This window comes from Triticum aestivum, chromosome 2A (genome assembly GCF_018294505.1).
Source record: "Triticum aestivum cultivar Chinese Spring chromosome 2A, IWGSC CS RefSeq v2.1, whole genome shotgun sequence".
Classification (NCBI taxonomy): Eukaryota; Viridiplantae; Streptophyta; class Magnoliopsida; order Poales; family Poaceae; genus Triticum; species Triticum aestivum.
Genome location: NC_057797.1, coordinates 62,814,703 through 62,829,422, shown reverse-complemented (window position 1 = coordinate 62,829,422; position 14,720 = coordinate 62,814,703).

The following is a 14,720-nucleotide window of genomic DNA, read 5'->3' as shown; positions in this document are numbered from 1 at the left end:
CACCGATGTTGACTAGTCCGTCTCACGTGATGATCGGACACGGCCTAGTTAACTCGGATCATGTTATACTTAGATTACTGGAGGGATGTCTATCTAAGTGGGAGTTCATTGAATAATTTGATTAGATGAACTTAATTATCATGAACTTAGTCTAAATTTTTTACAATATGTCTTGTAGATCAAATGGCCAACATAGTCCTCAACTTCAACGCGTTCCTAGAGAAAACCAAGCTGAAAGACGATGGCAGCAACTACACGGACTGGGTCCGGAACCTGAGGATCATCCTCATAGCTGCCAAGAAAGATTATGTCCTACAAGCACCGCTAGGTGACGCACCTGTTCTCCCTGCAGAACAAGACGTTATGAACGCTTGGCAGGCACGTACCGATGACTACTCCCTCGTTCAGTGCGGCATGCTTTACAGCTTAGAGCCGGGGCTCCAAAAGCGTTTTGAGAGACACGGAGCATATGAGATGTTCGAAGAGCTGAAAATGGTTTTCCAAGCTCATGCCCGGGTCGAGAGATATCAAGTCTCCGACAAGTTCTTCGGCTGTAAGATGGAGGAAAACAGTTCTGTCAGTGAGCACATACTCACTATGTCTGGGTTGCATAACCGCTTGACTCAGCTGGGAGTTAATCTCCCGGATGACGCGGTCATTGACAGAATCCTTCAGTCGCTTCCACCGAGCTACAAGAGCTTTGTGATGAACTTCAATATGCAGGGGATGGAAAAGACCATTCCTGAAGTATTTGCAATGCTGAAATCAGCAGAGGTAGAAGTCAAAAAGGAACATCAAGTGTTGATGGTGAATACAACCACTAAGTTCAAGAAGGGCAAGGGTAAGAAAGCCTTCAAGAAGGACGGCAAGGGAGTTGCCGCGCCCGGCAAGCAAGCTGCTGGGAAGAAGCCAAAGAATGGACCCAAGCCCGAGACTGAGTGCTTTTATTGCAAGGGAAGTGGTCACTGGAAGCGGAACTGCCCCAAATACTTAGCGGACAAGAAGGCCGGCATCACGAAAGGTATATGTGATATACATATAATTGATGTGTACCTTACCAGTACTCGTAGTAGCTCCTGGGTATTTGATACCGGTGCGGTTGCTCACATTTGTAACTCAAAACAGGAGTTGTGGAATAAGCGGAGACTAGCGAAGGACGAGGTGACGATGCGCGTCGGGAATGGTTCCAAGGTCAATATGATCGCCGTCGGCACGCTACCTCTACATTTACCTTCGGGATTAGTTTTAAACCTTAATAATTGTTATTTAGTGCCAGCTTTGAGCATGAACATTGTATCGGGATCTCGTTTAATTCGAGATGGCTACTCATTTAAATCCGAGAATAATGGTTGTTCTATTTATATGAGAGATATGTTTTATGGTCATGCTCCGATGGTGAATGGTTTATTCTTAATGAATCTCGAGCGTAATGCTACACATGTTCATAGTGTGAGTACCAAAAGATGTAAGATTGATAATGATAGTCCCACATACTTGTGGCACTGCCGCCTTGGTCACATAGGTGTCAAACGCATGAAGAAGCTCCATGCTGATGGACTTTTAGAGTCTCTTGATTACGAATCATTTGACACGTGTGAACCATGCCTCATGGGTAAAATGACCAAGACTCCATTCTCAGGAACAATGGAGCGAGCAACCAACTTATTGGAAATCATACATACTGATGTGTGCGGTCCAATGAGTGTTGAGGCTCGCGGTGGCTATCATTATGTTCTCACCCTCACTGATGACTTGAGTAGATATGGGTATGTCTACTTAATGAAACACAAGTCTGAGACCTTTGAAAAGTTCAAGGAATTTCAGAGTGAGGTTGAGAATCAACGTGACAGGAAAATCAAGTTCCTGCGATCAGATCGTGGAGGAGAATACTTGAGTCACGAGTTTGGCACACACTTAAGAAAATGTGGAATAGTTTCACAACTCACGCCGCCTGGAACACCTCAGCGTAATGGTGTGTCTGAACGTCGTAATCGCACTCTATTAGATATGGTGCGATCTATGATGTCTCTTACCGATTTACCGCTATCTTTTTGGGGCTATGCTTTAGAGACTGCCGCATTCACTTTAAATAGGGCTCCGTCGAAATCCGTTGAGACGACACCGTATGAATTATGGTTTGGGAAGAAACCTAAGATGTCGTTTCTAAAAGTTTGGGGATGCGATGCTTATGTCAAGAAACTTCAACCTGAAAAGCTCGAACCCAAGTCGGAAAAATGCGTCTTCATAGGATACCCTAAAGAAACTATTGGGTATACCTTCTACCTCAGATCCGAAGGCAAGATCTTTGTTGCCAAGAATGGATCCTTTCTAGAGAAGGAGTTTCTCTCGAAAGAAGTAAGTGGGAGGAAAGTAGAACTTGATGAAGTATTACCTCTTGAACCGGAAAATGGCGCAACTCAAGAAAATGTTCCTGAGGTGCCTGCACCGACTAGAGAGGAAGTTAATGATGATGATCAAGATACTTCTGATCAAGCTCCTACTGAAATTCGAAGGTCCACAAGGACACGTTCCGCACCAGATTGGTACGGCAATCCTGTCTTGGAAATCATGTTGTTAGACAACGGTGAACCTTCGAACTATGAAGAAGCGATGGCGGGCCCGGATTCCGACAAATGGCTGGAAGCCATGAAATCCGAGATAGGATCCATGTATGAAAACGAAGTATGGACTTTGACTGACTTGCCCGTAGAGCGGCGAGCCATAGAAAATAAATGGATCTTTAAGAAGAAGACAGACGCGGATGGTAATGTGACCATCTATAAAGCTCGGCTTTTCGCTAAGGGTTATCGACAAGTTCAAGGGGTTGACTACGATGAGACTTTCTCACCGGTAGCGAAGCTGAAGTCCGTCCGAATCATGTTAGCAATTGCCGCATTCTATGATTATGAAATATGGCAAATGGATGTCAAAACGGCATTCCTTAATGGTTTCCTTAAGGAAGAATTGTATATGATGCAGCCGGAAGGTTTTGTCGATCCTAAGTATGCTGACAAGGTGTGCAAGCTCCAACGCTCGATTTATGGGCTGGTGCAAGCATCTCGGAGTTGGAACATTCGCTTTGATGAGATGATCAAAGCGTTTGGGTTTATGCAGACTTATGGAGAAGCCTGCGTTTACAAGAAAGTGAGTGGGAGCTCTGTAGCATTTCTCATATTATATGTAGATGACATACTTTTGATGGGAAATGATATAGAGCTTTTGGACAACATTAAGGCCTACTTGAATAAGAGTTTTTCAATGAAGGACCTTGGAGAAGCTGCTTATATATTAGGCATCAAGATCTACAGAGATAGATCAAGACGCCTCATAGGTCTTTCACAAAGCACATACCTTGATAAGATATTGAAGAAGTTCAATATGGATCAGTCTAAGAAGGGGTTTTTGCCTGTGTTGCAAGGTGTGAAATTGAGCTCAGCTCAATGTCCGACCACGGCAGAAGATATAGAAGAGATGAGTGTCATCCCCTATGCCTCAGCCATAGGTTCTATTATGTATGCCATGCTGTGTACCAGACCTGATGTAAACCTTGCCGTGAGTTTGGTAGGAAGGTACCAAAGTAATCCCGGCAAGGAACACTGGACAGCGGTAAAAGAATATCCTGAAGTACCTGAAAAGGACTAAGGAAATGTTTCTCGTTTATGGAGGTGACGAAGAGCTCGTCGTAAAAGGTTACGTCGACGCTAGCTTCGACACAGATCTGGATGACTCTAAGTCACAAACCAGATACGTGTATATTTTGAATGGTGGGGCAGTAAGCTGGTGCAGTTGCAAGCAGAGCGTCGTGGCGGGATCTACATGTGAAGCGGAGTACATGGCAGCCTCGAAGGCAGCGCATGAAGCAATTTGGATGAAGGAGTTCATCACCGACCTAGGAGTCATACCCAATGCGTCGGGGCCGATCAAGCTCTTCTGTGACAACACTGGAGCTATTGCTCTTGCCAAGGAGCCCAGGTCTCATAAGAAGACAAGGCACATCAAGCGTCGCTTCAACTCCATTCGTGAAAATGTTCAAGATGGAGACATAGACATTTGTAAAGTACATACGGACCTAAATGTAGCAGATCCGTTGACTAAACCTCTCCCTAGAGAAAAACATGATCAACACCAGAATTCCATGGGTGTTCGATTCATCACAATGTAACTAGATTATTGACTCTAGTGCAAGTGGGAGACTATTGGAAATATGCCCTAGAGGCAATAATAAAAAGGATTATTATTATATTTCCTTGTTCATGATAATTGTCTTTTATTCATGCTATAATTGTGTTATCCGGAAATTGTAATACATGTGTGAATACTTAGACACCAACATGTCCCTAGTAAGCCTCTAGTTGACTAGCTCGTTGATCAACAGATAGTCATGGTTTCCTGACTATGGACATTGGATGTCATTGATAACGAGATCACATCATTAGGAGAATGATGTGATGGACAAGACCCAATCCTAAACATAGCACAAGATCGTATAGTTCGTTTGCTAGAGTTTTCCAATGTCAAGTATCTTTTCCTTAGGCCATGAGATCATGTAACTCCCAGATACCGTAGGAGTGCTTTGGGTGTACCAAACGTCACAATGTAACTAGGTGACTATAAAGGTATACTGCGGGTATCTCCGAAAGTGTCTGTTGGGTTGACACGGATCAAGACTGGGATTTGTCACTCCGTATGACGGAGAGGTATCACTGGGCCCACTCGGTAATGCATCATCATAATGAGCTCAAAGTGACCAAGTGTCTGGTCACGGGATCATGCATTACGGTACGAGTAAAGTGACTTGCCAGTAACGAGATTAAACGAGGTATTGGGATACCGACGATCGAATCTCGGGCAAGTAACATACGGATTGACGAAGGGAATTGTATACGGGGTTGCTTGAATCCTCGACATCATGGTTCATCCGATGAGATCATCGAGGAGCATGTGGGAGCCAACATGGGTATCCAGATCTCGCTGTTGGTTATTGACCGGAGAGCAATCTCGGTCATGTCTACATGTCTCCCGAACCCGTAGGGTCTGCACACTTAAGGTTCGGTGACGCTAGGGTTGTAGGGATATGTATATGCAGTAACCCGAAAGTTGTTCGGAGTCCTGGATGAGATCCAGGACGTCACGAGGAGTTTCGGAATGGTCCGGAGGTAAAGAATTATATATAGGAAGTGCTATTTCGGCCATCGGGACAAGTTTCGGGGTCACCGGTATTGTACCGGGACCACCGGAAGGGTCCCGGGGGTCCACCGGGTGGGGCCACCTATCCCGAAGGGCCCCATGGGCTAAAGTGGGAAGGGATCCAGCCCAAAGTGGGCTGGGGCGCCACTTTCCCCTAGGGCCCATGCGCCTAGGGTAGGGGAAACCCTAAAGGGGGCGCCCCCTTGCTTGGGGGCCAAGCCCCCCACCCCTTGGCCGCCGCCCCCCCTAGGAGATTGCATCTCCTAGGGCCGCCGCCCCCCCTAGGCTCCCTATATATAGTGGGGGGAAGGAGGGCCTCTCACCCCACGCCTTTGGTGCCTCCCTCTCCCTCTCCAACACCTCCTCCTCCTCCATAGAGCTTGGCGAAGCCCTGACGGAGTACTGCAGCTCCACCACCACCACGCCGTCGTGCTGCTGCTGGAGCCATCTTCCTCAACCTCTCCTTCCCCCTTGCTGGATCAAGAAGGCGGAGACGTCACGCTGACCGTACGTGTGTTGAACACGGAGGTGTCGTCCGTTCGGCGCTAGGATCTCCGGTGATTTGGATCACGTCGAGTACGGCTTCCTCATCCCCGTTCTTTGAACGCTTCCGCGTGTGATCTACGAAGGTATGTAGATGCAATCCGATCACTCGTTGCTAGATGAACTCCTAGATGGATCTTGGTGAAACCGTAGGAAATTTTTTGTTTTCTGCAACGTTCCCCAACAGAAACAACATGCCATAACCTCTGTCATCCTGAAGCTCAAGCGGGAGAGAGATCACACATACACGGTTACACCTAAAGTTGCATTTTTATTCTTCTAGAGAGAGAGAGCATTCCGCCATTTGATTCGCATGTTGACAAAATAGTGTAATGCTAGAAGAAACCGGATTCACTGGAACTTGGTCAATCTTGCTAGGTCTACTTGTCACCTATGTTTCCATGGATTAAATGAAAAAATGATTTATTTATGTGCCCTTCATTCTTGATTTGTTGTCAAGTTGTACAATATAACTTATCTAGTTGGTCTGCTAGGTAAGTTATTTCACCCTTGATTTGCGTTGTGATATTTTTTGTTGTCACTTTTCTTTGTGCTCGCTCCTTTTTTGTGTTGGGATGTTATGTTAGATAAGTTGGCCTTATGTCGCGGGAAAATCACTCTCCAGTTCAACAAGATAAGTTATTTTGCCAACCGAGTAATACTTGCTCCCAAAAGGATGTGATGTGTGTAAACCATTTTTATATCAAAAGTGTGTACACCATTTTCTAAGATGTTAAGATTTTGAAACAACAGGCCATGACCTCTGTCGACCTGAAGCTCGAGCGGGAGACAGATCACACATACACGGTTACACCTAAAGTTGCATCTTTATTCTTCTTGAGAGAGAGCATCTTCCACTATTTGATTTGCATGCTGACAAAATAGTGTAATGCTAGAAGAAACCGAGTTCACTGGAACTTAGTCAGTCTTGCTAGGTCTACTTGTCACCTTTTTTCCATGGATTAAATGAAAGAAATGAATTCTTTATGTGCCCTTCATTCTTGATTTGTTATCAAGTTGTCCAATATAATTTATCTAGTTGGTCTGCTAGGTAACTTATTGTTGGGGAACGTAGCAGAAATTCAAAATTTTCCTACGTGTCACCAAGATCTATCTATGGAGAAACCAGCAACGAGGGGAAGGAGAGTGCATCTACATACCCTTGTAGATCGCTAAGCGGAAGCGTTCAAGAGAACGGGGTTGAAGGAGTCGTACTCGCCGTGATCCAAATCACCGGAGATCCTAGTGCCGAATGGACGGCACCTCCGCGTTCAACACACGTACAGCCCGGTGACGTCTCCCATGCCTTGATCCAGCAAGGAGAGAGGGAGAGGTTGAGGAAGACTCCATCCAGCAGCAGCACAACGGCGTGGTGGTGGTGGAGGAGTGTGGTACTCCAGCAGGGCTTCGCCAAGCACTGCAAGAGACGAGGAGGAGAGAGGTAGGGCTGCGCCAGGGAGAGATCAAATCATGTGTCTTGGGCAGCCCAAAACCGCCACTATTTATAGGAGAAGGGGAGGAGGGTGCGCCCCCTCTAGGGTTCCCACCCCTAGGGGGCGGCAGCCCTAGATGGGATGGAGGGGGCCGGCCAAGAGGGGGAGAGGGGGGCGCGCCCTAGGGTGGGCCTTAGGCCCATCTGCGCCTAGGGTTTCCCCCTTCTCCTTCTAGCTGCACCTTGGGCCTTGTGGGAGGCGCACGGCCCACTCAGGGGCTGGTCCCTTCACACTCTTGGCCCATGCAAGCCTCCGGGGCTGGTGGCCCCACTTGGTGGACCCCCGGGACCCTCCCGGTGGTCCCGGTACGATAAAACCCGAAACTTTTCCGGTGACCAAAACAGGACTTCCCATATATAAATCTTTACCTCCGGACCATTCCGGAACTCCTCGTGACGTCCGGGATCTCATCCGGGACTCCAAACAACATTCGATAACCACATACAAACTTCCTTTATAACCCTAGCGTCATCGAACCTTAAGTGTGTAGACCCTACGGGTTCGGGAACCATGCAGACATGACCGAGACGTTCTCCGGTCAATAACCAATAGCGGGATCTGGATACCCATGTTGGTTCCCACATGTTCCACGATGATCTCATCGGATGAACCACGATGTCGAGGATTCGATCAATCCCGTATACAATTCCCTTTGTCTAGCGGTATTGTACTTGCCCGAGATTCGATCGTCGGTATCCCGATACCTTGTTCAATCTCGTTACCGGCAAGTCTCTTTACTCGTTCCATAACACATCATCCCGTGATCAACTCCTTGATCACATTGTGCACATTATGATGATGTCCTACTGAGTGGGCCCAGAGATACCTCTCCGTCACACGGAGTGACAAATCCCAGTCTCGATTCGTGCCAACCCAACAGACACTTTCAGAGATACCTGTAGTGTACCTTTATAGCCACCCAGTTATGTTGTGACGTTTGGCACACCCAAAGTATTCCTATGGTATCCGGGAGTTGCACAATCTCATAGTCTAAGGAAATGATACTTGACATTAGAAAAGCTTTAGCATACGAACTACACGATCTTTGTGCTAGGCTTAGGATTGGGTCTTGTCCATCACATCATTCTCCTAATGATGTGATCCGTTATCAACGACATCCAATGTCCATGGTCAGGAAACCGTAACCATCTATTGATCAACGAGCTAGTCAACTAGAGGCTTACTAGGGACATGGTGTTGTCTATGTATCCACACATGTATCTGAGTTTCCTATCAATACAATGATAGCATGGATAATAAACGATTATCATGAACAAGGAAATATAATAATAACCAATTTATTATTGCCTCTAGGGCATATTTCCAACAGTCTCCCACTTGCACTAGAGTCAATAATCTAGTTCACATCGCCATGTGATTAACACTCACAGGTCACATCGCCATGTGACAAACATCCAAAGAGTTTACTAGTGTCACTAAACTAGTTCACATCATCATGTGATTAAGACTCAATGAGTTCTGGGTTTGATCATGTTTTGCTTGTGAGAGAGGTTTTAGTCAACGGGTCTGCAACATTCAGATCCGTATGTACTTCGCAAATCTCTAGGTCATATTATAAATGCTGCTTCCACGCTCCACGTGGAGCTATTCCAAATGGTTGCTCCACTATACGTATCCGGTTTGCTACTCAGAGTCATTCGGATAGGTGTTAAAGCTTGCATCGATGTAACCCTTTACACCGAACTCTTTATCACCTCCATAATTGAGAAACATGTCCTTATTACTCCAAGGACAATTTTGACCGCTATCTAGTGATCCACTCCTGGATCACCTTTATACCCTCTTGCCAGACATGTGGCAAGGCACACATCAGGTGCGGTACTCAGCATGGCATACCGTATAGAGCCTATGACAAAAGCATAGGGGACGACATTCGTCCTTTCTCTTTCTTCTGCCGTGGTCGAGCTTTTAGTCTTAACTTCATACCTTACAACTCAGGCAAGAACTCCTTCTTTGACTGATCCATCTTGAACACCTTCAAGATCATGTCAAGGTATGTGCTCATTTGAAAGTACCATTAAGTGTTTTGATCTATCCTTATAGATCTTGATGCTCAATGTTCAAGTAGCTTAATCCAGGCTTTCCATTGAAAAAAACTTTCCAAATAACCCTATATGCTTTCCAGAAATTCTACGTCATTTCTGATCCACAATGCGTCAACAACATATACTCATCAGAAATTCTATAGTGCTCCCACTCATTTCTTTGGAAATACAAGTTTCTCATAAACTTTGTATACACCCAAAAACTTTGATCATCTCATCAAAGCATACATTCCAACTCCGAGATGCTTACTCCAGTCCTTAGAAGGATTGCTGGAGCTTTGCATACTTATTAGCATCTTTCAGGATTGACAAAACCTTCCGGTTGTATCACATACAACCTTTCCTCAAGAAAATCATCGAGGAAACAATGTTTTGACATCCTATCTGCAAGATTTCATAAATAATGCATTAATCGCTAATATAATTCCAACAGACTCTTAGCATCGCTACGAGTGAGAAAGTCTCATCGTAGTCAACTCCTTGAACTTGTCGGAAAACATCTTAACGACAAGTCGAGCTTTCTTAATGGTGATACTTACCATCATTGTCCGTCTTCCTTTTAAAATCCATATGTACCTAACAGCCTTACGACCATCAAGTAGTTCTTCCAAAGTCTACACTTTGTTTTCATACATGGATCCTATCTCGGATTTTATGGGCTCGAGCCATTTATCGGAATCCGGGCCCACCATCGCTTTCTCCATGGCTCGTAGGTTCATTGTTGTCTAGCAACATGACTTCCAAGACAGGATTACGTACCACTCTGAAGTAGTACGCATCCTTGTCATCCCACGAGGTTTGGGAGTGACTTGATCCGAAGTCTCATGATCAATATCATAAGCTTCCACTTCAATTGGTGTAGGTGCCACAGGAACAACTCTTTGTGCCCTGCTATACACTAGTTGAAGTGACGGTTCAATAACCTCATCAAGTCTCCACCATCCTCCCACTCAATTCTTTCGAGAGAAACTTTTCCTCGAGAAAGGACCCGGTTCTAGAAACAATCCCTTATTGCTTTCGGATCTGAGACAGGAGGTATACCCAACTGTTTTGGGTGTCCTATGAAGATGCATTTATCCGCTTTGGGTTCGAGCTTATCAGCCTGAAACTTTTTCACATAAGCGTCGCAGCCCCAAACTTTTAAGAAATGACAGCTTAGGTTTCTCTAAACCATAGTTCATACGGTGTCATCTCATCGGAATTACGTGGTGCCCTATTTAAAGTGAATGCGGTTGTCTCTAATGCCTAACCCATAAACTATCGTGGTAATTCGATAAGAGACATCATGGTATGCATCATATCCAATAGGGTGCAGTTATGATGTTCGGACACACCATCACACTATGGTGTTCCAGGCTGTATTAGTTGTGAAACAATTTCCACAATGTCTTAATTCTGTGCCAAACTCGTAATTCAGATATTCATCTCTATGATCATATGATAGATCTTCTATCCTCTTGTCACGACGATCTTTCAACTTCACCCTGAATTACTTGAACCTTTCAATAATTCAGACTCGTGATTCATCAAGTAAATATACTCAACATCTACTCAAATCATCTGTGAAGTAAGAACATAACGATATCCACTACATGCCTCAGCACTCATTGGACTGCACACATCAAAATGTATTACTTCCAACAAGTTGCTTTCTAGTTCCATTTTACTGAAAACGAGGCTTTCAGTCATCTTGCCCATGTGGTATGATTTGCATGTCTCAAGTGATTCAAAATCAAGTGAGTCCAAACGGTCCATTTGCATGGAGTTTCTTCATGCATATACACCAACAGACATGGTTTGCATGTCTCAAACTTTTCAAAAATGAGTGAGTCCAAAGATCCATCAACATGGAGCTTCTTCATGCGTTTTATACCAATATGACTCAAATTGCAGTGCCACATTTGTGTGGTACTATCATTACTATCTTATACCTTTGGCATGAAAATGTGTATCACTACGATCGGGATGGTATTATTCAAATAAACAGAGTAACCATTATTCTCCTTAAATGAATAACCGTGTCGCGATAGACATAATCCAATCATGTCTATGCTCAACGCAAACACCAAATAACAATTATTTAGGTTTTAATACCAATCTCGATGGTAGAGGGAGCGTACGATATTTGATCAACCTTGGAAATACTTCCAACACATATCGTCATCTCACCTTTAGCTAGTCTCCATTTATTCCGTAGCTTTTATTTCGAGTTACTAACACTTAGCAACCGAACCGGTATCTAATACCCTGGTGCTACTAGGAGTACTAGTAAAGCACACATTAACATAATGTATATCCAATATACTTCTATCGACAGCCTTCTCATCTACCAAGTATCTAGGGTAATTCTGCTCCAGTGGCTGTTCCCCTTATTACAGAAGCACTTAGTCTCGGGTTTGGGTTCAACCTTGGGTTTCTTCACTAGAGCAGCAGCTGATTTGCCGTTTCATGAAGCATCCCTTTTTGCCCTTGCCCTTCTTGAAACTAGTGGTTTCACCAACCATCAACAATTGATGCTCCTTCTTGATTTCTACTTTTGTGGTGTCAAACATCGCGAATATCTCAAGGATCATCATATATGTCCCCGATACATTATAGTTCATCACGAAGCTCTAGCAGCTTGGTGGTAATGACTTCGGAGAAACATCAATATCTCATCTGGAAGATCAACTCCCACTCGATTCAAATGATTGTTGTACTCAGACAATCTGAGCACAAGCTCAACAATTGAGCTTTTCTCCTCAGTTTGTAGGATAAGAAAATCGTCGAAGGTCTTATACCTCTTGACGTGGGCACGAGCCTGAAATCCCAATTTCAGCCCTCGAAACATCTCATATGTTTCACGACGTTTCAAAACGTCTTCGGTGCCTCAACTCTAAACCGTTTAACTGAACTATCACGTAGTTATCAAAATGTGTATGTCAGATGTTCGCAACATCCACAAACGACGTTCGAGGTTCAGCACACTGAGCAGTGCATTAAGGACATAAGCCTTCTATGAAGCAATGAGGACAATCCTCAGTTTACGGACCTAGTCCGCATAATTGCTACTATCAACTTTCAACTAAATTTTCTCTAGGAACATATCTAAATAGTAGAACTAAAGCGCGAGCCACGACATAATTTGCGAAGACCTTTTGACTATGTTCAGGATAATTAAGTTCATCTTATGAACTCCCACTCAGATAGACATCCCTCTAGTCATCTAAGTGATTACATGATCCGAGTCAACTAGGCCGTGTCCGATCATCACGTGAGACGGGCTAGTCATTATCGGTGAACATCTTCATGTTGATCGTATCTACCATACGACTCATGCTCGACCTTTCGATCTCTTGTGTTCTGAGGCCATGTCTGTACATGCTAGGCTCGTCAAGTCAACCTAAGTGTTTCGCGTGTGTAAATCTGTCTTACACCCGTTGTATGTGAACGTTAGAATCTATCACACCCGATCATCACATGGTGCTTCGAAACAACGAACTGTCGCAACGGTGCACACTTAGGTGGAACACTTTCTTGAAATTTTAATGAGGGATCATCTTATTTACTACCGTTGTTCTAAGCAAATAAGATGCATAAACATGATAAACATCACATGCAATCAAATAATAGTGACATGATATGGCCAATATCATATAGCTCCTTTGATCTCCATCTTGGGGCTCCATGATCATCTTGTCACCGGCATGACACCATGATCTCCATCATCATGATCTCCATCATCGTGTCTCCATGAAGTTGTCTCGCCAACTTATTACTTCTACTACTATGGCTACCGGTTAGCAATAAAGTAAAGTAATTACATGGCGTTGTTCAATGACACGCAGGTCATACAATAAATAAAGACAACTCCTATGGCTCCTGCCGGTTGTCATACTCATCGACATGCAAACCGTGATTCCTATTACAAGAACATGATCAATCTCATACATCACATATCATTCATCACATTCTTCTTGGCCATATCACATCACATAGCATACCCTGCAAAAACAAGTTAGACGTCCTCTAATTGTTGTTTGCATGTTTTACGTGGCTGCTATGGGTTTCTAGAAAGAACGTTTCTTACCTACGCAAAAACCACAACGTGATATGCCAATTGCTATTTACCCTTCATAAGGACCCTTTTCATCGAATCCGATCCGACTAAAGTGGGAGAGACAGACACCCGCTAGCCACCTTATGCAACTAGTGCATGTCAGTCGGTGGAACCAGTCTCACGTAAGAGTACGTGTAAGGTCGGTCCGGGCCGCTTCATCCCACAATGCCGCCGAATCAAGATTGGACTAGTAACGGTAAGCATATTGAACAAAATCAACGCCCACAACTACTTTGTGTTCTACTCGTGCATAGAATCTACGCAATAGACCTAGCTCATGATGCCACTGTTGGGGAACGTAGCAGAAATTCAAAATTTTCCTACGTGTCACCAAGATCTATCTATGGAGAAACCAGCAACGAGGGGAAGGAGAGTGCATCTACATACCCTTGTAGATCGCTAAGCGGAAGCGTTCAAGAGAACGGGGTTGAAGGAGTCGTACTCGTCGTGATCCAAATCACCAGAGATCCTAGTGCCGAACAAACAGTACCTCCGCGTTCAACACACGTACAGCCCGGTGACGTCTCCCATGCCTTGATCCAGCAAGGAGAGAGGGATTGGTTGAGGAAGACTCCATCCAGCAGCAGCACAACGGCATGGTGGTGCTGGAGGAGCGTGGTACTCCAGCAGGGCTTCGCCAAGCACCGCAAGAGACGAGGAGGAGAGAGGTAGGGCTGCGCCAGGGAGAGATCAAATCGTGTGTCTTGGGCAGCCCAAAACCCCCACTGTTTATAGGAGAAGGGGAGGAGGGTGCGCCCCCTCTAGGGTTCCCTAGGGTGGGCAGCCCTAGATGGGATGGAGGGGGCGGCCAAGAGGGGGAGAGGGGGCGCGCCCTAGGGTGGGCCTTAGGCCCATCTGCGCCTAGGGTTTCCCCCTTCTCCTCCTAGCTGCGCCTTGGGCCTTGTGGGAGGCGCACCAGCCCACTCAGGGGCTAGTCCCTTCCCACTCTTGGCCCATGCAAGCCTCCGGGGCTGGTGGCCCCACTTGGTGGACCCCCGGGACCCTCCCGGTGGTCCCGGTACGTTGCCGATAAAACCCGAAACTTTTCCAGTGACCAAAACAGGACTTCCCATATATAAATCTTTACCTCCGGACCATTCCGGAACTCCTTGTGACGTCTGGGATCTCATCCGGGACTCCGAACAACATTCGGTAACCACATACAAACTTCCTTTATAACCCTAGCATCTTCGAACCTTAAGTGTGTAGACCCTACGGGTTCGGAAACCATGCAGACATGACCGAGACGTTCTCCGGTCAATAACCAACAGCGGGATCTGGATACCCATGTTGGTTCCCACATGTTCTACGATGATCTCATCGGATGAACCA